The 24,986-nt window shown below is 36.8% G+C and overlaps 1 protein-coding gene and 1 long non-coding RNA gene across 5 annotated transcripts in view; one reads left to right on the forward strand and one right to left on the reverse strand.

Annotated features, from left to right (window-relative positions):
- Positions 1–23,697, forward strand: part of LOC310897815 — a 47,991-nt gene extending 24,294 nt beyond the window's left edge. For all 4 annotated transcript variants that reach the window (XR_014582607.1, XR_014582608.1, XR_014582609.1 and 1 more), the window contains one exon: positions 3,819–23,697. This is a non-coding gene — a long non-coding RNA (uncharacterized lncRNA). The remainder of the gene's footprint in view (positions 1–3,818) is intronic.
- The window catches only part of EYS (eyes shut homolog), an 855,622-nt gene that overhangs the window by 65,742 nt on the left and 764,894 nt on the right, over positions 1–24,986 (reverse strand). The window lies entirely within an intron of this gene.

Here is a 24,986-nt window from a genome sequence, read left to right on the forward strand (position 1 = left end):
GTGAACAGAATTGCTTTTGAAAACTCCTAGGAAAAATACTTCCAGATTGGTTGGGTGCACTCATGAAAAAAAGCTTTTGCTTTAAATTTTGTTTGAGACAGGTTTACTCTCACTGTTATGCCATTTTTAGCACGGACTAAATGGCCCCTGATTCTACTGCAGATCTCACACTTAACCTGTATCTTCAAATTCTTTGATCCATGTTAAAAGTATTAGAGTGGGAAGGATCCAGTTTCGCTTCAAAATGGAGAAACGGAGTGACAAAAAGGTTCCAGCACTTTCTTTGCCTGCTGCCAATATACAAGAGACCCTTGCATATAAAATCGTTCAGCTCAAATGGAAAACAAATTTATAAAATCAAATTAAGAAATTTAATTAAACAGATGCTTAATCCATCTCAGGCAAATAACAGCAAGCATCTGCTCAGTCTTATCATTTTTAAGCATATATGAGATTCCTCAAACAAGAATACACTCCTGAAATGATACCTAAGCCTCAGAAAGTTCACTGAAATCATGTTGGTGTTACTTACGACTTGAGAAGGATTGCATTTGGTTCATGGAAATGGTGAAGGAGGAAAAGTTTTTACTTATTGACAGAGTATGTATTTCAGACCTGTGAAGATGTCACTGTTTTCAGGAATTTAGAACTGTTAAAATTGATTTTAAAATGTACCCATTCAGATAGCTAATACCATACTACCCAGCATTTCAGGACCATAGTGCCCCTTGCAGATTCTTTTATAAAACCTCTTTAATCCCTTTTCCATTGAGAAGGTGAACATACAGGTGATTCCTCATCACACGTGAAGGATAGGTATCCGTCTGTTAACTAGTTGGATGCATATAGAGTCCTGTCCCATAATGTGATGATTGCCATCGCTCCTGTCACATAAGAGGATACACAACTGCCTGATCAAACACTTCTGGACATGTAACATATAGTGGTGGATAGTAAGGGATCTCTCAGGAAAAAGTAGAGCAAACAACGGTTGGTAAGAACAGTTTACGTGGGCAGCAATTCATTCCCTGGCCACATCTCAGACAGCAATAGTGGTCTGTCATGCTGGGCCCACCACAAGGGCTCTGACACTTAGCAGCCCTTCCCCAGTCTCCTCAGACTTTTCAATTCTTTCCTGTCCTTGGGTTGTATGGGACAAATGGTAAATAGATTTTATCATCTGCTAAAATGTATTCATGAAAGTGAAATGAAAAAAAATATGCTGAAAGGCAGTGATTTTGATAATTAAAAACTAGCACTTTATGGAACATAGACAGGGCAAAGTAGTAGCCAGATCTCCAACTCATGAAAGCAAAATGCTGCCTAACTCCTATTTGTCCTTTGAAAATCTCTCATAATTCTTCTATGACAGCAAGTTTGCAATCACTCCCAGAAGTGCCCTAATCAACCTTTGCTTCAATGTATTTACTACTTGCAAGCAGCCTCACCAGCACTGTATCCAAAGCAGTAATGCTTTAGCATGTAGCATATTGCTTCTTGCCCTGTTTTCATTTAAGAAGCATTGTATACTATTAATCATTTCTGTTAGAATTTTAAAGAAATCTTTTAGCACAAAACCATTCATCACTGCAACGTTAGATGAATTTGTAGGTTGTAGAACTATGTAATTTAGTCATTTCAAAGGTTTCAACATTTCCTCACAGAGCAACTATAGTTTGTTACACTCATTGTGAGATGGATAATAACAAAATCGAAGAACAAAGCTGTGATTAATTTGTAAAATAACAGCATTTATTTTAAATTCACAGCATAATACTTTTGAACTACAAAGGGTTTAATCTAAATCCAGAAACAGCAGACTGTAGAAAGAGGTATAATTTGTGTAAATCCAGTGTTCATTATGCTTTCTTTCTCAGTTTCTTCCTAACATTTTTTTCTGTTTCTAAAACAGATTTTTTTATTTATGCAAACTCTGTCCAGTCCATTGTGAATTCAATTTATGGAAAGAAGTTTTCATAACCACCTCTTCATTGCTGTGTCGCTAGTTCTTCTACCAATTTGCAACTCCAATAATCAGTGGCTCAGCATTTTCTTATCCATTTAGCGCCCATTACCTTTTGTATTTGAAAAACATTTCTAATCATAAGCAGTTCATCATCAGTACTTTCTTGGAGGTTTGGTCTATGTACAAGGCTGGAAGCCAGGAATTGGTAGGAATTCACACAAAAGTGTAAGTTAGGCTTTGAATTTTCACCGTTCTCACAGCAAATTGAGCTGTTCACACAATTACTTCCCAATACCTCCTGTATGTATATTCAATTCGACACACTTCTTTTCAATCCTAGGTACAATCTCAAGTCATTCTAGTTTCATCTCAGTCTCTGAACTTCCCATTTTTATCTTAAAAAAAAAGATAATTTTAAAATATGCATACAACAGTGTAACACAGTAATACTTTCCCAACAATATTTTAACATTAAGGAGGACATCATATCTCTCCTGTTTGATTATTCAAAGCTTGTGTGTGATTTCTCATTTTTAACTGTATTTGTTTATGTTGGCTATCCATGTATCTGGGAGCTTGCTGTTTTCTTCTGATTCTTTCATGTGACATAAGAGAAGGTAATTTTCCTCCCTACAAACCATGCCTCAAAGCAGTAAGCATTTGTTGTCAAATACTCTCTGTGTTTGCACAGTGGCTAGTGAAAAGTAGTCCCTTGTTCCTTCTGCCTACACATCACAGCAAATATGATTTAAAACATAACATATATTAAACAAAGTATTTTACATACATTACATACATTTTTGATGTCTAGCCTCTGTCTCTTTCTTCCTCCCTTTTTGAGATTCACTTGCTTCCCCCCACTGTACTCCAGATATCTTCCTGTACTATCAAGAATAAGAGAGAAGAAAGCCACAGACACGGCTCCTTGTGCATCCTTTCTTTGGGGTGCCCCAGCTCTCAGAAGCTGGAAGAAATCCCCGCAGCATGGGATTTCTTTTTATACATCAACTGAGCTGTGCAGGGTTAAAGAAAACTTCATAGCTTCCCTCTGCCCACAGTTCTATCTGAATACCTACAATTAATTCAGACTAAGCTCTTTCTTTAAGTGACATCAAAGGTAGGTCACAAAAACTGAAAACAAAAACAATTAGGAACATAAGCACATTTGAAAGACCAAATCTTCACCTGTCTACCAATTATTCTCCTACTGCAAATTAAAGGTAACATATAGCAGACTGCACAAGCCTTTTACAAAGACTAATTACCTAAGCTTGTACAACTTTTTGAACATAAGAAGTGAAAGAGAAGTGCTGAGTACCAGAACTACTGACAACACTGATTGAAGTCAAAAGTCAGCAATCACTGTGTGCTTTCATTTATTTTTACAATATAGTTTTTATCAATAGCTTCAGTTCTGTCTTGGAGGTTGACCTTTTACTCTGTCTGCTGCCTCAGCTTTGAATTTCACACATTTGTGGATGATGGCTATGAATTATGAAGGGTATAAGGTGCCCTAAAAACTGTGAAATCAAATGCTTTAAAACCAAGCGCTGGCATTTTTCAAACGTGCAAGAACTACCGTAGTTAGAAATGTTCTGTTCTTGAAAATTGGCATAGGTGGATGACATACCAGGCTAAACTAGCGCAGACAAACTTTAATCTAATTAGCACAGTTACCAGAGCTGTAGTAAAAACATGGCAGGATGTTTCATCCTGACTGCTAATCCTTCAGGGAAAGCAGGGGATGTTCTCAGTTTACTAGCATGTATTGACATTACTAGGCATTCTCTCTTCAAGTAAACTATCTTGGTTGTTCCTTTTCTACAGCCATTATCTCTATTTTGTTTTATAGGCATGATCTTCGTGTATCTATGGAAATGAGCAAAGAAGGAGCCGTGATGCTTGTGGTCGCACTTTTGTTTTGAAGTTAGCACGTAAAGGCAGTGAGAGTGCCTAAGGGAAAAAGAAAAAATAATGCATAGAAAAAATAAGACAGAGGCGTAATGCAGCTAGAAGATAGAATACCTTTTAACCCTTCCTATTTATTTTCTTCTGTCAACTTATAATAAGCATAGTTCCAAATCCATATCAGCTGCAAAATTAACGCAAAAATTTCTTCCTTTGGTATCAGTAATCCTACCAGCAAAACACACATTAGAGCTAGTTAGCATGATCTGCTATTCCGAGAGTTCAGCTAACAGGTTGGGGAAGACATTTAAACATCCTGCTTCTGGATGACAAAGGGACTTAATAATAATGCCAGTAGTGCTTGGAGCTTCTTGGCTCAGTTGGTTAAATAAGGACAGATCTACTGAAATCTGTGGTGCTCTTGAAAGTCACAGCTTTGGATGCAGACTGTAACACACAGTGGGAATAATTATAATTGGAAATATAATTTGGGGGCACTCATTTTCTACTTCTGGACTGCTTATGCTTTAATATTAAAATTGTATTGCCAAAGAGCAAAAGTGACTTGAGAGTACCAACTAGAAGCTCAGTTCTCTCTGTTTCTGTTATGTCCCTGATCAAAGGCACGAGTGGTTTCCTACTGATTGTTCTTGGTCCAGACCAAAAGATTTACTCTTGCATTGCTAGCTGCAGAGAGGAACTGAAAAATGCTTCCAGAAGTATTCTGAAAAACTCTTGTACTTAAAGATGAACTTAGAGCATGGCCTGGAATCTAAAGTTTATTTGAGACCTATACCAAAAATTACACTAGAATTATGAGATAGATGTGTAGAAATTAAAAATACAAACAGCACTCTGCTAACCAAATGAATTATACAATTATTAATCAAACGAGAACAATTTCTCTGTTAACTGATTCCATTTTCTGACGTGCTTTGTAAAGCCTTTTTAAGAGGTTCAGGACTGGAAGGCAGTTCCCTGGAGTTGAGGTCCCCCAACAACTAAACAACTTTCACATCAAAGAGCATGTTTCTCTCGGAAATCCTACCTGTGACTGAATCTCCAACACAATAGCTTTCAACTTGTTGAAGCATCGGACCACTGTGTGAATGTTCAGTTTATGTCTGAACCAGCTGACTGGTTTCATGAGGATCATAATCTTCAGCACACTAGCAGATGCTTTAATGCAGACAAGAATCTCCATGAAACCACTTAGCAACTATAGAAACTGGTAAAACACTTGAATTCTTTGATGCAAGTCCTGTTCCTCATTTGGAAAAAAAAAAAAAAAAGTTGCTTTCTTTACTCAAGGGCTTGAACAGCTAATACACAAAAATATATTGTGTGACAACGGGATGTACTACAAATCAAATGCCTCTAACGCCAAAATAAAAATCTAGTATTTGTATGCACAGTCAGAAATCAATTTGTGTGTGTGTGGTATACTGTAGAAAAGGGTGCAAGACTGGAATTTCTTCTTGTTTTCATTTTAAATTTTGGATTTAATTTGTGAAATTGTGACTTTGTTAATATTCACTTAGAACATTTCATATATGATCTATATAAATGTGGTATGCCAAAATTGTAACACCATAATTTGTTAGGACAATTTGGTATTGATTCACCTATGAAATAAGGACTTATCAGATCTTTACCTGCAACTGATATAAAGCATGGCTGGTTGTAAGCATTTATTAATCATTTTTTTTCTACTGGATTATTTTAAAATATAAAATCAGCAATTGTAATTATTTCATGAGCAAATTCCTTTTAAATCCCCCTTTCCTTCTGTATTTGCACTACCATTTCTTTTTTAAGGTGTCAGAGATCAGTGACAGAGCTGTTTTTAAATGTGTTAATGCTCTTAATATTTTAATTTGTCACACAGCAATAATATTCAGGTCACAATGGTATTTATGGGAAAGGGATCTCTGGCAGTGGTTTCTGCTAATGCAATTGAACACAAAATACCTTACTTGGGATTGAATTTGTATTGTGATTGTAAAGAAAGCAGGAAAAGAGCAGTCTGTGTTGCAGCTGTAAGAAACTGTCTTGTGTCCTCCAAGATTTTGCAGTGCATAAAATCTTTTCTCATAGAAATTTCTGTAACTCGGATAGCTACCTTTAACTGTATTTTCTGTGTGTAATATAATTCTGTGTCTGCTAGTACAACCTAAAACACTGTTTATGCCAAGGTATCATTTATGTGTTTCCCCTGTTCCAGCAACTGGATTTATGCTAGAGTAGCAATTGCAGTACTGGAAGAATGGAGTGATTCGTTGCTGGAGTGCTTCTATGGCAAGCCTTTCTCTGCTATAATTGTTCAACTCCACAGGTGGTAGCTATGGCAGCATCACTTGTGCAGAGAGAACATCACACAGCTTCTGATGTTTTACGGAAGGTAAAATGTTTCATTGCTAAAAACAATCTCACACAGAACAATGCTTATATATATGGCAATAATTACACTGTTACTGTTAAAGACTAAACCATGTACAGTGAGAGTATCTATAACAAAAGCTGTAAGTAGAAAAAAGATATTATAGACAGAGTTTGTAAACAAACATTATTTGAAGCTGTCCAAGTAAAAGTTATAAGTAACATACATTATAAAAGTGGTTGACAGGGCTTAAAAGAAGTCTATAATGTATACCATTGTAACTAAGATTTTGGTATATTTGTTTTGTCTAAGGGTCACATTTCTCTTCTGATTGATGTAGTTACGTCCCAAACATGCAAGCTAATATACTTTACATAGGACTCCATAAATCTAAAATTTTAGGGAAGACGAGGAAAACATAGCTTTTGTGAAGCGCCTTTTACACTCAGTTATTTATCAAATATCTTTTTGTATGCCTAGCTAAGATCTGCTGCTTATGCAACACAACAAGATGCAAAGAGCACTAGCACCAGGAATTCATCTAAAAATCACCTAGCGTAAGTCATACAGGATCACAAATCATTCGTCAATCACCCCTTCATACATCACCGCCTGCCAGAGGATGGCCAGTGGTGTGCCCTCCCTCCTTCTTAAACAGTTGCAGCCAGTGCCTAAAATAGCATTATGTGCTGTTTTATGAAGGTTAAGTATCCTGCAGAAAAGGCACTGTCCTTTTACTACCCAAGCTATTAAAAAGCCACATCCTCCACTGATCATCATTTCAATGAGTACCCTGCTCTGCAGTCCCTGTGCTCCTGCCTGTCAGGCAGCGCAGCTCTCCGAAGAACACAATCTGCAGCACATTGCTACCACCTGTCATATGGCAACAGCAGGGTTTTTCCAAATGCACTCCAGAGGCACCGTGAGAAAGCCCTAAATCACACTTTATTGAACCCAACCTGATGACAAACAAACAAACAAACAAAAAAATCCATCTCACTGTCCTAGAAGAAATAAGCACAATGTTCACACAGGCTCAGAGGATTCACAGCTGTGCTCTGAATTATGAATGAAAGCTGGTGATCTCACAGCAAAAGAGTTGTGGTTGATGAGACGATATCGTGCAACCTTTCTTTTTGGAGATACAAAAAAGAATTGGCGATCCATCTGACCTGCACTTGGTGATGTGCCTTCCCGACTCTCGGAAGAACCTCAAAACCCTTTCTTCCTACAGGCAGACAGACAAAGCCATGCTCCCTTTTAGCTTATCTGACACGTACTGTTGAAAAATCAAACTTTTTGCTTCTAAGACCTTACTTGTGGCCAGGAAACGCTGACACTGGGCTACATCTCCTCATCTGAAGCAGTAAGGAGTAGCAGAGAAACCCATGTCATTTCTACTTTTGCTACTCTAGCAGTGTTTCCAAAATCAGAAATTTTAAAATATTGTAAGAGGCAACGAGAAAAGAGGTGAAAAGTGAAAAGCCCAGATATTACACTCCATCACATTTGGCAGAAAAATAGATGAGTGAAAGATTTTTCCCCCTAGAAAATGCTTTGTATTAGATATTCTGATATTTTTAAAGCTAACTTTTACAATTATTTTCCTGTAATTATCACCATGACACTTCTGTTGCTGCAAATATTTCATACCGATGAGGTCTGCTTTATGATAGATACTAGAAAAAGCACTAGTTTAATTTTCTTCTCAATTTTATGCAAAATTTGAAAAGCATTTTTTTTTTTTTCTGAGAGCTGGCACTTTCTAGAGACTAGCTAGGCCCCTCAGGCATTAGATTTAAGTCAAAGTTTGTACTTCATTTGTTTCTTCCCACAAAATAAGCCAATTGCTGCTGAAAGGACAAACAGTAAGGACAATATCTCTCTAAATCCTAAACAAGCCACAAGGCAGCTGGGTGCTAGCATTAAGTATGATTTTATACCTTGTTCCATTACCAAGGTATAACCTACTGGCTTATATTTCATTGTTTACAACTGAGGCAACAGATAGAGAACCAGGCCCTCTACATTTTTTTTCCATCTGGCTGTCCTGGTGTTGGTTAGGATGGAGTTAGCTTTGTTCACAGCAGTCCGTATGGTGCTGGCTTTTAGACTGGTGACCAAAACAGCCAAAAACAGCTACACCCCCATGCTGTAGCTATTGCTGAGCAGTGCTTGCACACCTCCAAGGTTTCCTCTGCCTCTCTCTCTGCCCCCCAGCACATAGGCTGCAAGTGGGCAAGAGCCTGGGAGGGGACACAGCCAGGACAGCTGCCCCAGGCTGACCAAAGGGATGTCCCATACCACACAACACCATGTCCAGCTGCAAAACTGAGCATGGGGGGGGTGTTTCCCAAAGTTGCCATTGCTCAGGGACGGCCAGGGCATTGGTCTGCTGGTGGTGAGTGCTTACTTTTGCATCAATATTTTTCTCTTCCTTTTTTCCCCTCCACTTATTAAACTGCCCCTATCTCAACCCATGAGTTTTCTTGCTTTTGCCTTTCCAATTCTCTCTTATCCTGCTGGAGGCAAATGAGCGAGGGACGGGGTGGGGGCTCATCTGCTGGCCAGGGCCGACCTTCTGCACCATGTTAACTAACAAATCCTAAATGGGCCCACAAGTGATTGTAGCAGGAACAGCAATACAGTCACTCTGGAGGAGTTTTTATTTAGCATGCTATTCAAGGAGAAATAACGTGGCCCAAAGACTGGAAAATCTGGACATTGCAAGGGACATTAACTTCCTGCAGTTCTTCCCTATTTTGATAACAACACACATTTGTCAGCATGAGTTCACCAGCAGGTCAGGGTTTGTGTGACAACCAGGCTGCAATGCATTTAATCAAGGAATAGATAGTAGAAATCCTGCATATCCTTAAAGGCTTTCATACTTTATTTTGATCCTGTCTCTGCTGGCTCACAGAGCATAGCAGCTCCTTGCCTAGGCTCTGTGATGACAAACACAGAAAACCCAGCCCCTGGAGTCAATACAAATCCCAGTGTCGTGCCCACAGAGCTGTAAATATGTCCTTGATGCTGACATGAAGGGGGGCCGAGCAGCACACCTAAATACGCAGTTCAGTCTGACTCAGGGGAGTCCTTGAAATCCAGGAACAAGAAGGACTGCAGGGCAGGCAGGCTGCACGCTATCAGGGGAGTCATTGGAGATGGGGAACAAGTATCATTATCCAGCCATTTAGTAACTCCTACATTTGCTTAACATTGGTGAGCTTCTCAGAATAAGTGTTCTCAACAAAATTTTGAAGGGTGAGACCCAAGAGGAAGGTCCAAAGCACACCAGGGACTTGATTCTGGTGGGGCATCTGGTGATACTTACAGATATTAGTTTTGAGGAGGAGGCAGTATTTGTAAGGGTATTTCAGAGTGTTCAGAATTAGAAAATCCATTCCACTATTGGCAAAGGATAGGCAGAGTTCTGGACATGCTGATCTACACTGGATGCTGGGTGTACCTACTGTCCATGACCAACAGCATCTAAAAGTAATTCAGGATCGTCTCGGGAGTTTTAAGCAGGTGAACCAGAAAATTGCAGTGAGTTGCAAGCAATAATACTCAGCAATGTTATACCTGGTCCAATTACATACACCAGATCAGACCAACGCACATGTGTGCCAGTATCCTATCTCAGACAGCGGACAAAACTGGCATCTCAAAACAGAGGATGTTTATAAGGTAAGCATTAAGTGACGTTCATCTTCTAGTGACCTGAACCAAAGCATGTCTTGAATCAGAGCTGATGTCCTTGTGTTTCACAGTCCTTAATAGATTTTCTTTTTCACCATGAACCTATCCAATCACTTTACAAATCCATGTAACTTTTGAATATCTTCACTGCATGGCACAGTTCCACAGCTTATGCATGAAATATTATCTAAGTATCTACGGCTCGGTTTGAATTTGTCTCCTTGCTTCATGGGATGCACACAAGTTTTTCTGTCAGAAGATGAACAGTTATTGTCTATTTGCTTTCCTCACGTCTCTCTTGATGTTGTAGACCTCTTTCATAATGCTCTTTGAACACCTCTTCCACACTGGAGAATCTGAGGCTGAATATCTGTTGAATGAAACACTCATTTCACATCTTTCAATCATCCTTGTTGCCTTTTTTTTGACTAACCTCCCTAATTCATCACTCTCCTTTTTGAGATGAGAGACTAAAATGAGAAAAACAATGTGGGGTAATGGTGCCCTGCCAATTAATATTTGTGCACCATTTTTTTTTTCTCCTAAGGTCTACTCTTTGCTTTCTTAATTGCTACTGAGCACAGAGCTGGTGTATTTCACAGAATATTCAAAAACTGTTTCACAGGATATTATAGAATCTAGGAAGTTCCCAAACCTCTTCTGAGTGGCAGCAGCTCATTCAGAGCCAAGACTTCAGTTGGTAAAGTTAAGGTCTTTCCCTCTTTTAAAATGTGTTTTCCTTCTCAGTATGTATGAACTTAATTTATATTGGATTTCCACCCACTTTTATTACTCAATCACTCAGTATTATGAGAGCTCTTATATAGCTCTTCTCAGTTGTCTTGGATGGCTAAGGATCAGCCTTAAGAAGTAAAGGATAAGGCAATATGAGCCACTATAGTGGATCTTGTGCAGGGTCAAAAAGCAACTTGCAATAGGGAATATTGAACGGAAGGCTTACTTACCATAAACTTTGGGAAGAACAGCAAAATCTTTGTATTAGTGAACCACATGCTCTATTTTTTCCCCTAAATGGAATAAAGTTTTTTTTTTTTTTTGTTTTTGTTTTTTTAATTCTAGAATACGGAGAACAGGTAAATAACATCAATACACCAATCATGCATTGATGCCTGGGAAGACATGTATATGTTATAATGCAGTTGCAACTTCTTTTAATTTCAGGCCACCTCTTGTGTCTGTATTTGTGTTAACGTCTAAAAGTGAATCCACAATTATTAAAATGTGTATTCAGTTAAAGGTAATGAATTGAAAAAAAAAGTTAAGAAAAGACTGTGTTCTGTACAGAAAAAGAAGTGAAAATGATGTCATGCTTATTATTTCACATCCTGATTTAAACCATTAAAAAAGCCTGGTTCAGAAAGCTGTTAATTATATTCTAAGATGCTCTGAAGTAAAATAATATAAGTCTATTTCTAAACGTGTTTCCATTCAAGGCAGCTGTCATAGAGATGTTGTCCAGAGATAAGGATACAAACATATTCTAGTTATACAGGGCCATTGGCCATTTCTGGAGCATAAAGGAAAACACTATTACAAGCAAAAAAGTTAAAGTTGAAAATGGTGATAAGAAAACATGACATTCACCTGGATTTTTTAAAATTTACACTCTCATCTATCATGTCATTTTTTTTCTAGAAATCAGCCAACAGAACTGCTAAGGCAGACTGGGTTGATAAAATCTAAAGTAGACTTTCTGCTGCCTAGTCTCCAAGTGTCAGTAGCAATACATTCAGTGTTATGAATGTCCTGAAGGTATGTCTCCTGCTCTGATGACTGTGATATCACTCATTTCTCAGGAATAGCAGTTGCCATTGAAAATTATGTTTTGAAACTGGTAAATCTCTGGAAAGCAAAGAAACAAAACATCAAATATGGGATTACTGCCAAACAGAGAGCAAAATTTAATCCTTATTTTCACTAACTGCTTCTGATGGTACTAGGCTCATTATCACTAAATGCTTCTGATGGTACAAGGCTCATTACTGTTCAGTTTGTGAAGAATCCTGCTGTATTTATGCAGAAAATTAGAATGTGCTGAGAACTGTGGTAAAGGAAACCCCCCTGCTCTTCCAGCTCAAGAAGCTCAACTTTGAATCCGAGTAATTGTTCACCTAAGGAAAGGCAAAGTTTCCACATTCTAAGGTTCTTCATCTGTAAAATGGGTGTAATTTTGTTTTTCTGGGTGAATTAAAAACCATGAAGCAAAGCATTGTGGAAAAATGTTCCACATAGGTCCTTAATACACATTTAAAACAAATTTTGTTAATACTTATGCTCATAGACTCATCCTATGCTTGTGGTTCAATGGGATGAACTACCATTTCTATTTCCATTCAGCAGTGTTTACCCCTTGTTTTTAATTTCAGGGTGTTAGTGCATTATTTGGAGAGAAACACTGCTTTCCAGACTTTCAACACTGAAAGATTTTCATTTGGAAAGGAAAGCTGAAAATTGCTGAATGTAAAAGTGCCCATTTTACTCTAAATTAAGTAAATCGCTATGATTATTTTTTAATTTGTATTTGAAATCAAGCTCATAAATGCAAGGTTTCAGAAGCAAAACCAACACTATCATAGTATTTCTAAAGTTTCTAAAGGTAAACTTACTAACAATGTTTATATGAAAAGAGGTGTGTGACTTCCATTGCATTAGTTTGCTGAAAATGGCTTTAATGCTAATCAAACTAGTCAAATATCATTAGTGTAATAAGGGCTTCAGGATATTCTCTACAAGCCTGCCTGAGCACTTAATACATTCCCAAAAAACTTTTCTGTGAAACTGTACTGCTTTCATTAAAGTTCATACACCAGCTGTCTGGCTTTCTTGTGTGTGCTTATGCTCCACCTTCGACGGTCATTTTAGAATAAACATATTTTTCCTAAAGGAATAGGAACAAGAGCATACTAAAACAAACAAAAATTTTACATTGAGTAATCAATAGAAGCACTCAACAGTTGGAGGCTTTTAACTCCAAGCCAATGCTGATATCTAATATTTTTGCCCAGGGAGGTGGTGGAGTCACTGTCCCTGGGAGTGTTCAAGGAAAAGTTGGACATGGTGCTTAGGGACATGATTTAGTGGGTGATACTGGTCCAACTGTTGGACCAGATGATCTTGGAGGTCTTTTCCAACCTTAATGATTCTGTGAATATAGACCAGAAGCGACAAATGTGAAAATAACTTGTAGGCAAGTATCACTAACAGACATGAAAACTTATCAAAAACCCAAGTGGATAAACCTAAGACTAAACAAGAAGATATGATATTCTGGATGAAACACTGTAGGAAAAAAAATTCCCTTTTAGTGTTTGTTTGAATACTTGTCAGTCATTTACAAAAAAAAAAAAAAAAAAGACTAGCTGTTTGAAAATACCATAAATGCTGAATGCAGAGGATGGTGAAAGCTCTATAAAAATAAGTGCAAATAAAGATTGACACTCAGTAAGTGGAAGAAAAGAGCTCACCCCCTGAAAAAATATTGGAGTTCATCTTCCAGAAGTCATAGCTGTGGAAATTCAAAGTAAAATGCTGCAGCTGGAAGCAACTGACTTAACCAGTCTGTTTTCAGACTCTCAAAACTGAAATTAAAATAGATTTGAAAGACTGTAAAGTCAACTGAAGTTATTGCAGTGGCTTACAGAACTGATGCACTTCTGTTTACTTCAGGTTCTCTCTTGAGTCTGCATGAAGCCTATTAGTAACACATGTATTTTATTCCTTCAGAGAAGACTGGGAGATGGTACGTGCCATAACAGCAAATCCCTTTTGCAATAGTTTCTTAGCATTGTTAAATATTAATCTTTTTTGCCTTGGTTTTCTTTCTCTTTTTCTATACTTAAAAAAAAAAGGCAACAACAACAAAGAACAACAACTCCCCTCCCCCTCATCCCTCAATCTGAAATGATATATTAATGAAAGGTAACTAACTTTGTATGTTAACAATCACTCAGGCAGTGCCTTGTGAAGCTGTTGAGGGCTGAGTCCTGTTAAAACAGGTGTTTAATACCCAGAAAGAGTCAGCTCTGGTAATATAACATTTTAACACCATGGTAACTGATCTGTTCGTGCAGTTGGTCAAATACAATGGGGATGACAAAAGGATAAACAGAAAGCCTCAAGTTTTCAAGAGCTCAGTAGCGCCTATGGTTCCTGTGCTCCTTTCTCTCTAGGCTGGAAAAATGAGGGGGCTCATCTCTCACTGCTAACTCCACTCCTAAAATCCATCTATAAGCAGAAGTGACAAACCTCACCCATATGTTCCTTAAAGCAGTTCATGGAGGTGAGCAATTTTTGTTTGTGCTAGGGGTTCTCCACGTCACAAAAGCCTGGGAACAAGATTTGTACTATTAGACCACGATTTATAAGATTATTTCATTATGCTTAAATGCTTGAAAAGTTAAACAACATTCTGGTAATTTCATTTGGAGGTGCATTTGGGGAATGAAGCATTTTAGCAAATGAAAGTCCGCCCGGCTTGTTACAAATGTGTTGTGTATTTGCAGTTTGTTATTAGAGGGTAACTGTCTGAGTCTAGCTTTGCCATCCACCGCAGTTTGCTTCAGTACCAGGCTGCACAGTCAAGAGCCTTCATCAAGTCAGGGCTCGGAATTGCTTTATGACCATTTGTAATGTTTATGATGCTGGCAACTGTCTGTAATGTAAACTCTGTGGTCATCAGGATAAAATAATGCTCTTATACTAATAGAATAAATCAAAACTACTATATAGAATTTATTATATATGTTATGATGCACTTGGTTTAGGATTATCTTAATGTACTCCACTGCAATATGGCTCTGTACATTTGCAGTAATATACTGCAATTTTATACAGTTACATAAAAGCTCTATTGAAATAATACTGCACAGCATTTTACGCAGTTCTTAAAATAGCAGACATAATGTAGCCCAAAAATCACAGGCTATTTAATAATGCATGAGATGTTAAAATTATGCTACTTTCTATTGTAAGTTTTCCTTTTTCAGTTGTTAGTGTCTCAGATGCTCTCTTCAACACTGTGCTACTTCACTCTCCTTCACTGATTGCAACGCAAAGAAGTAGCATTGTACAGCACACTACTGTTGTATTTTTTTTTCTATCAATCTACAAAACATTATAAGAAGCATCTAAAGAGTAGAGGAGCTCCTTTTGCCCCTGCTTCCTCATTTTCTTTGCTTCATTTGCACACATTCAGAAAAAGCTGGAGGAACCACTGTTTATATTGCTGAATGCTATTGCAGACCTTACTAAAATCAAGGGAGAGATTCATGGCTCTAGCTAATATTATGCATATTTTTATTTTCATTTGGACACCTTAAAAGTAAAAAGCTATGAAATCACAGACAATCTGCCAGCCTAGGAGTTTGTTTTTCAGAAGTCAGCACTCATATAGCTTACCAGAAAGGAATACCCTTGCCCCTTCAACTCCTGAAGTAGGCAGTCATTGTTTTAAGTGTACAACACGTTTCTGCTGTGAGAGGACCCTAAAGGAGTACAATCCCGTTGCTTAGCAATATCAAGCAAACAAGATTAAAAAAAAAATAAAATCTCTTCATCCTATTTTCCTCTGTCCTGCAGTTGTTCCTTTTCTGAAATATCCACAAGCATTTGTGACTAAACCATACTAAGCTTACATCTAGCTTCACAGCCTATGTTTTTTAAAATACAGAATAGGCACTTCCATGAAATCCTTTAAAGGAGGTAGCAGCCATTACCGAATATTTTAAATTATTAGACTGCTGCTAACCAGAGCAATCCAAAATAATATCTGTGATAGAGAAAAAAGAAAAAAAAGGAAAAAAGGAAAAAAGGAAAAAAGCTGTGAGATTCAGATTCCTTTTCAGCTTCCTTAAAAAGCAGAGAACATAAATCTGTGCCAGAAGCAGAATTTCTTGTTCAAAGATCACAGAACCACAGCATGGCTGAGGTAGGAAGGGACCTCTGGAGGGCATCAGGTCCAGCCCCCTGCTCAAGCAGGGCCACCCAGAGCAGGCTGCCCAGGACCACGTCCAGGCGGTTTTGAAGGCCTCCATGGAGGGAGACCCCACAGCCTCTCTGGACAGCTTGCAGCAGCATACATTTAGCTAATATTGTAGTAAAAGCAAATGACTGCAACCTCAGAATATAGCTTATTGCTCATTTCACTCCTTATCAAGTTAGTTGGGAAAACAAAACAAAAACCAAACAACAAAAAAAGAAATAAAGACACTGGCAACCTGACAAATAGTCACTTTAATTTCAAGATAGATTTTAGCTGTCAGTCAAATGAAAGTTGCTTACATAGGTAAAATAGCAGACCAAAAAGACAGTGAAGGATGTTCACTAGATTTTAAGCATTTTTCAAGGCTGAAAGTGTTTATTTGTCAGGTGGCTAGCTTGCATTTATAATCAAATTTTCAGGATCACTGTGCCTTGCAAACAAATGCCAAGTAAGATACATTCATCAGAAACTGCAACACCCAGCTATTGGAATGAATACGTTAAATTCCAGAATGTTTCATTTTTTCCACCATTTTAAAGCAAACAGTTCAAATTATACTATTACATATTCTATAGGAAACCTCTTCACAGGAAGATTAAAAGAGGTACATAAATGTATGCATAAGAGTGAAGAGACTGCACAGATAACAGATGAATGGAACAGTTACAAATATGAGAATTTCTTTAGATGAGACAAATGATACATAGTAAAGGTACAGGGTCAAAAGAAATGAGTAATACCCAGGAGAACATACCGCAGACACAGAGGGCTATGTTACACAGGGAGAAAGTCTTTACTGTTAGAAAAATACCATTTTTTTTTCTCTTTTATATGCTAAATACAAACGTAAGCACTCTTATGAGCATAGCCCTTTTTGCAAAAATTTCAAACTTAGCTTTGTGATATACTATAAAGTACACTAGGTGGCAGCAAAAAATAAGCTAACAAAGCCATAACACTAAGGCATATATTGAGATTTAGTACGGAAGAACTCTGTGTTTTCAGCAGGGAATGAAGGTGAAAGGAATTAAATTCTGGTCTTCTTTTGCTTAGATATTTTCCATTAAGTAGTGCAGTGTCTAAGCAAGTTGTCCCTTGCACTATTTGTTATTCTGTCACAAAGCTGAGATATTTGTGATGGTCTTTCAAGGAGAATCAAATGCAGAGTCTCTACATGGCTCACTGCAAAGAAATTCAGTAACAATTCCCATGCTGCTAACAGCCACACAAATAATGATGTCGAGCTCTCTATGCTTTGGGTCAAATATTTTAGGTAAAATGACGTCATACTTAAATATAAGAAAATGCTGAAAATATATGCCAAAATAAGGCTCTGTTTTCAAAATTATTTGTACTGCTGCCTCCTCTTCAGTATATCTTAGTTTCTATAATTAGGTTTTCAAACTCCTGTCATGCAGCAGATTCCCAAAGAAGATTTATGGATTGACCAGTGTAGTCTGATTAAAAGCAAATCTCTTGCCTAAAAAGAAAGCTATGTGAAGCTCTACTTTGTAAACATTATCTAAAATGGCTGCCAGAATTTTAGCTATTAGTCCACTGACAGTGGATAATGACATTATATTTCAGAAAAACATTTGGAAGCTGTCATACAGTACCTACCATGTCTCCCTTTAAAAAATTAATTATGTACATCTAGCTGTTTGCATGCCTATACAGGAGACACAAAAAGTTAAAGCTAACTGAGAAAAGATTAATGCAATTCCTATCTCCTGAATGCCTTTGCTATTAAGATTTACTATTTCAGGCAAACTTGGAAAACTGGACCAGGACTAATTTCTGTTCAAAGAATGCACTGAAACTCGTCTCTGCTCTTATGTCACCCCACTGAAATAACGAGGGACTAATATACTTCTTATATATATATACATATATCTTCCTAGTTTCCCTGCCATCATCGTAGTATGGACAATGAACTGTTTTCAGTAGCTCATACTTTCCATCTTAATAACACGCTCTCCTGCATACTCGTCTCCCATAGGGATTCTTTTGTCTAGGACAGGAGAAATAGGAAAAAGTAAAACAGAGTAGAAGACATTGCTTGAAGATCACAAGAGCGACCTCTTCAATTTTAGCTGCTTTAATATATACTGCAACAGACATTAAATAATCTATTGAACAATTCAGGATCTGACATGATGGATCTTTGTTGCAAACTTTTATTATTTATCACATTCATCATACATAAGAACACAACAGTTATGTCAAAATGTACTGGTTTTTTAGCCATCAGCTGAAAGCCCAAATAACATATAGACTATAAGTTTAAATTAAGGAGCCTGCTGAGTATGGTGGCAGAAGGTAACAACACTGCAAGAAATAAGTTTCAGTCTAAATATGTAAGTAAACTGATCTTAAATGACATCTTTAATATTAAGAAGCAACAAATTCGAAACTTTTATTATATGAATGAGGTTATCATTTCATATCCAAACCTATATTATCTTTTCTTTCCCCAAACTTTCTATACCTTTACGGGTGAATAGACAAAAAAGCTTCCTCTCCACTTCCCAAATTTTCCTAAGAGTTTCTTGGTGATGAAATTTTGTGAAAGACAAAGTAGCATTGTTTAATTTTCTCATTCTGGAAATCTACTTGTTCAATGAGGACTAAAAATAAATAAATAAATAAATAAATACAGAGAGTTCCATAGGAAGTATGGAACCTTCCTTCCAGAGGAGAGATGAGAATTGGCTACTCTGCCAAGGCTGCCATGAGTTCACTCACTAAAGACAACAGATGATGGTAGGGAAATTCTTTGTGTACTTTTGCAAAATAATATTTTCTTCAACTGCTGCTAAAAGAAATAGAATACCAGCTATATATATTTAAAAAAAAAAAAAAGGTTTTACTTGAACCTTTGAGAAATAACTGTTCAAATACAATTAATACAAACTTCTACAAGCTTTGCTGTAGTTGAAAAAAATGATCTCATAAAACAAATGGCACTTCTCAAAGGACCCATTAAAAAATTAATTAATATGTTTAATTTACCAAGAAAAAAAATAAAACTTACTTTTTAATCAGGGTAAGGATATAATTTTGGTGATATATTGTATTCCAACTGTATAATAAAGTGACTGAACACTTTGCTAATGTGTGAGGCTCATCTTGGCTTAAGTTATGGAACAACAAGCTACAGTTTCTTAAGCTAATAATTCAAACTGAACAGTACACTTAATAGATTTTTTTCTGTATCACTGATGTGCAGCCTTCTTCAAGACAGAAAGCAACAGTAGCTTAATAAGAACCAAATATCTGGGGAGGAAATCTTTGCTTTTTTGGGTGAGCAAGCAGAACTGTAAGAAGGCATGTTGTTTTCCAGCCAGTAAGTTACTCCTGTGTAAATCTGCTATACGTATTTTTGAAGTTTCAGAAAACCTTTTGTAATTGAAAACGAGTAAGACTCATGCCTACGGTCTCATCTAAAAGAAAACTGCTGTGCTCCTTAGCGTCAGACTAGGAAATTTAATCGGAGCTGATTTAAAGGGATGAGTGTCTCTTGTTGAAACAACAACGACTCTTCACCACCTGGGTTTTCTGCAGAGGTTTCCCATCTGAGCAGTGAACTAGCATCACACAGCTTAACTTCTAAGCTCTGACAGTTCCACTGCAAAATACAATAGGCCTACAGTGTATATGCACCTCTCATACTATTACATGGCTTTTCTTTCTGAAAGGCACTTATTTATTTGTTCCCCTGCTTCCCCTTTTGGGTCAGGTGGACCTTGTGTAGATCTTTCTTCACTGATGGAGCAATTGCAAACCACAAGGTCGAACCGGGTAAACACATTTATACATGCAGCTTTAAAATGCTGTGTCAAATTTTTGCCCATATTTCAGAAGCTTCCTTGGATGGTAAGTATATAAATCTGTATTGAGGAAAATTTATTTTCCTAATGTATAAAATAAATTGAAAGGAAGCTGTTAGGAATGATTTTATAATCATCCCTGAGGCAGAAACCATTTAGAGCAACTCTAGCAGCATGCAGGCTTCATACAAACTCAAGAAAGCATTAAGAACATTTATGATTGTTGCAGCAGAAGTCCAATTTACATTGAGCTAACACAAATGCATGACTTGGAATTACCAAGTGTGTAGATAAGTTGAGCAGGTCAGAACCGGATCATTGTCATACCTTTGGGTATGTCAGAAGTAATGTGTACTAATGTATTATTTAAAGGATTTTAATGAAAACTGAATCAGATGAAGTGAACTGTTTCTAATCTGATTTTCACTGTATCAGGCTAAGCCATACTCTGTGATAATAAGGCCCAAGAAATCTAAAGAAAAATAAATAAGCAGTGATCAGCAGAGTGTAAAAAACTGCAGTCTGCAGGGCCAGGAGTCAAGCACTAACTTTCTGTTATTAACTGATTCCCAACTTGCCAAAATACTTACTTGCACTCTCAAGATAAATTAGCCATTGATAAAAAATGCCAGTTTTCTCCATCAAGGAATGTCAAGAATTAAAATCTCAAGTTAAGGTTTCTCAAGCAGAATATGCGTTATTAGTTTCTTCTGACCATCAACTAGTCCCTCGAAAACAGCACTTCTCATCAGTGATTAACAGAGTGCAAAGTAAAGTGCCCCAAGTCTCGGTTGTGCAAGTAATGATGTGAAATTGTTTCCACATCTTTTCTGGAAACATCTGGATGTTTCCACATCTAGATGTTTCAAGGAGATTAAAAAGGCTGTACTGTATAACTCACTCCAAACCATCCACAGACTCCTTTCCTGCTTCTCTCCTCTACAACTCTGGAAGACTGTGAATTAGTAAGTTTGAAATTTTTGTAGTAGCCAATTGATTCAGAAAATTACATCAATAGTTCCACTAAAAATCCTTTTTTTCCATGGTTTGTTAGCACTTACATGGCCCTTTTAAGCAAGTTGCTATGAAGAAAAAATACTGTCTCCAGAATGCAATTACAGTTTGCAGGGATTGATAAACTGGCACTTATGTAATAAAACAGTTAAATTTGCAGTCTCAGACTAATCTTTGGCTCATTTCAGCCAACATAAAAGAATAATTTGACTTGACTTGACCTAGTAATTTCACAGACTGAACAACTTTTAATAATTTTACTTGAATCAACTACTTACCTTCACTGGTAATAAATATATATTGGTGGTTTATCTCACTGCAATTTTTCACTTATCACATTTAAATTTTGAAACCTTTTTTTATGAAAGGTGGTAAAGACAAGGTAAGAATGATAGGTATGGGTATTCTCCACTCTTACTGCTTTGTCTAGTTCTAAGAACTATATTGAGACTGTTCTTGTCTTTTTTTTTTTTTTTTTCCCTAAGGGTTTCACTCTATATTTTGCTAATTAATCATAATTTGTCTCTAACCTTAGCTTCTTACCTATTATGCTGGCCTGTCATATTTCACCATCTTCTCCCATCCACCTTGGAGAGGTCGATTCGGACCTTCGTATCTTAGCACTACACTCTGGTAAATGTTGCAGCTCCTAACACTCAATTCCAATTATTTTTATGCAAATAGATATGACAACACCCCATGTCTATCCTACCTCTCACTAATAAGATTCTAAGTTTTTAAAGGACTTTTCCATCCCTTTCAACTGAACCATGCTTGAGAAACATTATTTCTGTAACATCGCCCTTCTTCCAGTGCTGCAGCTCAGCCATTCTAACAGCTTCCAAATAATTCCTCCTTGACATGTTTCTGCTATGTGATATGTCTTTCCCTCTGGGCTTCTTTAAGGAAAAATATTCTCCACAAGAAGCTCAGGAAGACATTTACCGCATAGCTGCAACATTCAAGAAATTACTATTCTTACCATATTGCTGCTTCTGCAGACAGGGCATGGCACTTCTTTCTACAAACTCAGACATGTGAGTTAAAACTTGAATGCCCAACTTCATTTTTATTTTATTAATTCGGTCTCTAGGTGACAAGCTTAACTTTGACCTTGTCCTGGGTATTTATAGATGCATACCTGATGCATTACCATGAATCCTTGATGACTGTGTAGAAAAGAAAAATCTTGACTTATGTTTCACAACAGTGGCAGCAATTATTTTGCCTTATACCTATTGTATCCATAGCTTCCAAGAATACTAAGTGAGAGTTCAGAACAGTGTTTCCAGGCTCTACACTTCCATTTGCATGCAGACATTCAACAGTTAACCGTCCAGACTCAGAAAATGATTTTCTGAAATGTGCCAATATATTTGTGTGCCTGGGGAGAGGCACTTTACATGTGTAGTTGAACCAAAAGCACCTGAAAACAAGTCAGAAATCCTGCGTGATCATTACCTTAATTTTTGATGATCAAGAAAGGGAACACACTAATAATGTAACTTCAGCACGTACTAACAAAATAAAATAATGAAAGAATTACTGAAATGTTAATTTATTTCAAAAATTATATCTATTTCAATAAGGTATAAATATTCATTGATGGTCAGAAATGTGGCAATAAATTCTTCCAGTTTATGAGAAGTTACAGAGAAGTGTTCAGCTATGGAGAAGTGTCATCTTCATGAAGTTTAAAAATGTAAATAAGTGCAAAAACACAAAATCCATGAAGGTAAATCGAAGTATTACTTAATGAAACAGTAAGGCTTAGCAATGAAGACAAAGGAATGATTCTGCAATGTGGGAAGAAAATGTAATTGTAAGCCTTTCATCAGGTCACCAATTTGTCCAACTTTTAGCAGCAGCAATTCAGCATGATAATTCAGCACTTTAAAGGAAAATAAGAATAGGAATTTTTCAGAATATTTTAAAATATAAAAAAGACAGTGGAAGAAGGGACTTCATCATAATTATGCAAAAATGTCCTCTCAAGTTACTTGCTGACCTCTGAAATCCAATGTTCTTCTCTCCTTTTTAGATGGAACACATTAATTTCAATTTAAGACCCAGAAAACCAAGAGTCAGTAACTGTCGAACATTGCCAGTAAGGCTTTGTCACTTCTTCAGCGCTAAATTAGAAATTTTCTTCAGTCAAATATGGAGCAAAGAAATGTTTCCTTTTGCTTATGGATTTGCCCTACACGTTTTCTTTTTAAATGTCCAAGGTAAAAGGGAGCTCTGTAACTTTTCCTAGATATTTAATCTGACACACTAATTTCTTGTTAATGTACTTACTACATTTCTTTGTAAAATATCACCGATTAACTATAAATGCATATGTAAAAATAAAAATAAAAATAATAATGAATAATAAAAACATTAATAGAGAGATTAAGTATTATATCTTTAAGTAGCCAAACCCTAGCTGAACCTAAATTAACCTTTACTGGTACTTAAATCTGAAACATAAAAAATAGCCAATCTTTTCAAATTCTTTTTAAAAATCCTGATAATAAACCTATTAAACTCACAAAAAAAAAAAAAAAGATCCTGTGTTATTTGACATCCTTTCACCAAATCTTTCTAAGCTTTACTAATGAGACATGTATGTATGAAGTAGTATTTAAGTAGAACTCATAGAACTGTACGCCCTGCAAATTTAATTTACAGAGAAATACAAGTGTTTGTATTTAGTTTCCATACATGAACAAATAAATTGAATCTGAAACTGAATATTCTCTGGTTTTCAGACAAGAATTTTAACTGTACTGGAATTCTGAATGTGACATCAAGGTCATGACATGTAGATTAAAAATGTGTTTAATTTCAAATCAGCTACTCTCCACACTATGTATTATGTGAAACAATACTACACCCATGACTACACCCATACCACACCCTTCTTCATGTTCTATGTGGAAAACGTTTAAAAATGGTTGTCAGAAAGGAGGAAATGTAACAAGGCAGACACAATCTCTTAGTACATAAAAAACCCTTCAGCTTTCATATACAACGCTAAATTGTCAGTATTTACTGAAGAAAGTGTCAAAGAATTAGATGTGTTGCATCATCATAAGGCTAAACCCTTGACTATACCATCTGCCTTGAGTGAGGAGAAGCAATGCTGTATCTTAGGAAAGATAAAGGTACTTTAATGAGTCCCATTGACTGCAAATATTACCAGTAAATAATTTTTGCTGCTATAGTGGCAGAAAGCACCAATTACCTTGGAAGAGTATAAAAGAACAGAATGTATTTTAAGAGATATGCTAGAGCTAGAGCAGAAATAATGGGCAATCAGCAGAGTGCACTGAAATTCCATTTTATCTGTTAGGAAGCATCTCAAGCTACACAGTCACAATGATCCACGTGACATCAAATCCATGGTTTCAACTGACTTACAAATATGCTGAAGTATTTCAGTTATTCAGGATATAAGGGTTTGAAGTTTGGGTTACATTCATTTATAATCCATGAGCTTAGAAAAAAATCTAGCAAAAATGCCCCAGCAAGATAGCAAAGGAAGATGAAGAGGTAAACTAGTGTTGTATATATAGGATTGTCTAAGCTCTGACTTTTACGTGTTTCATTAGGATTCAAACAGCCTAAGAGTCACAACCCATCAGTCGTCAGCACCATCCTCCACTGGAGGCAGCTCCACCATGGGACAATCAGAAGGACAGAATGTATAACTCTGGTTCAGTTGCACCTCTTCACAGCTCAGTAGCTTAATATAAATCCACCTGGTTGACACTAAAAAAGCCAAACCGCGTGATGAGACGCAGGCATACATATCTTCATCTGACTCTGAAGTGGAGCAGACAGCTTAAACAAGCACTGTCAGCATTATCTGTCAGAGCTCTCAACAGAGAACTGAAATTTTACAATGGACAAGGGCAAGTTTATGTGCTACTTTTTTGGACTCTCTGGGTTTATCTAACTTGAAAAACAGACAAGATGGTCTACCTTAAATATCTAAATAAGATTCATGCAAGTGTACTTGCCTAAAGTTGGGATTACAAATGTTTTTACACTAACCACTAAGATATTGATTCACTACATAATCAGAAAGGGTGGGAACCCTCTGTTTTAACCTGTGATCTGAAAACTGTGAACTGAAGTGATCTGAAAATTAGACATCTAGACCAAGCTAATTACCCATATATCCTCAGCAGTCAA

The sequence above is a fragment of the Anser anser genome (assembly GCF_964211835.1).
Source record: "Anser anser genome assembly, chromosome: 3".
Taxonomy (NCBI): domain Eukaryota; kingdom Metazoa; phylum Chordata; class Aves; order Anseriformes; family Anatidae; genus Anser; species Anser anser.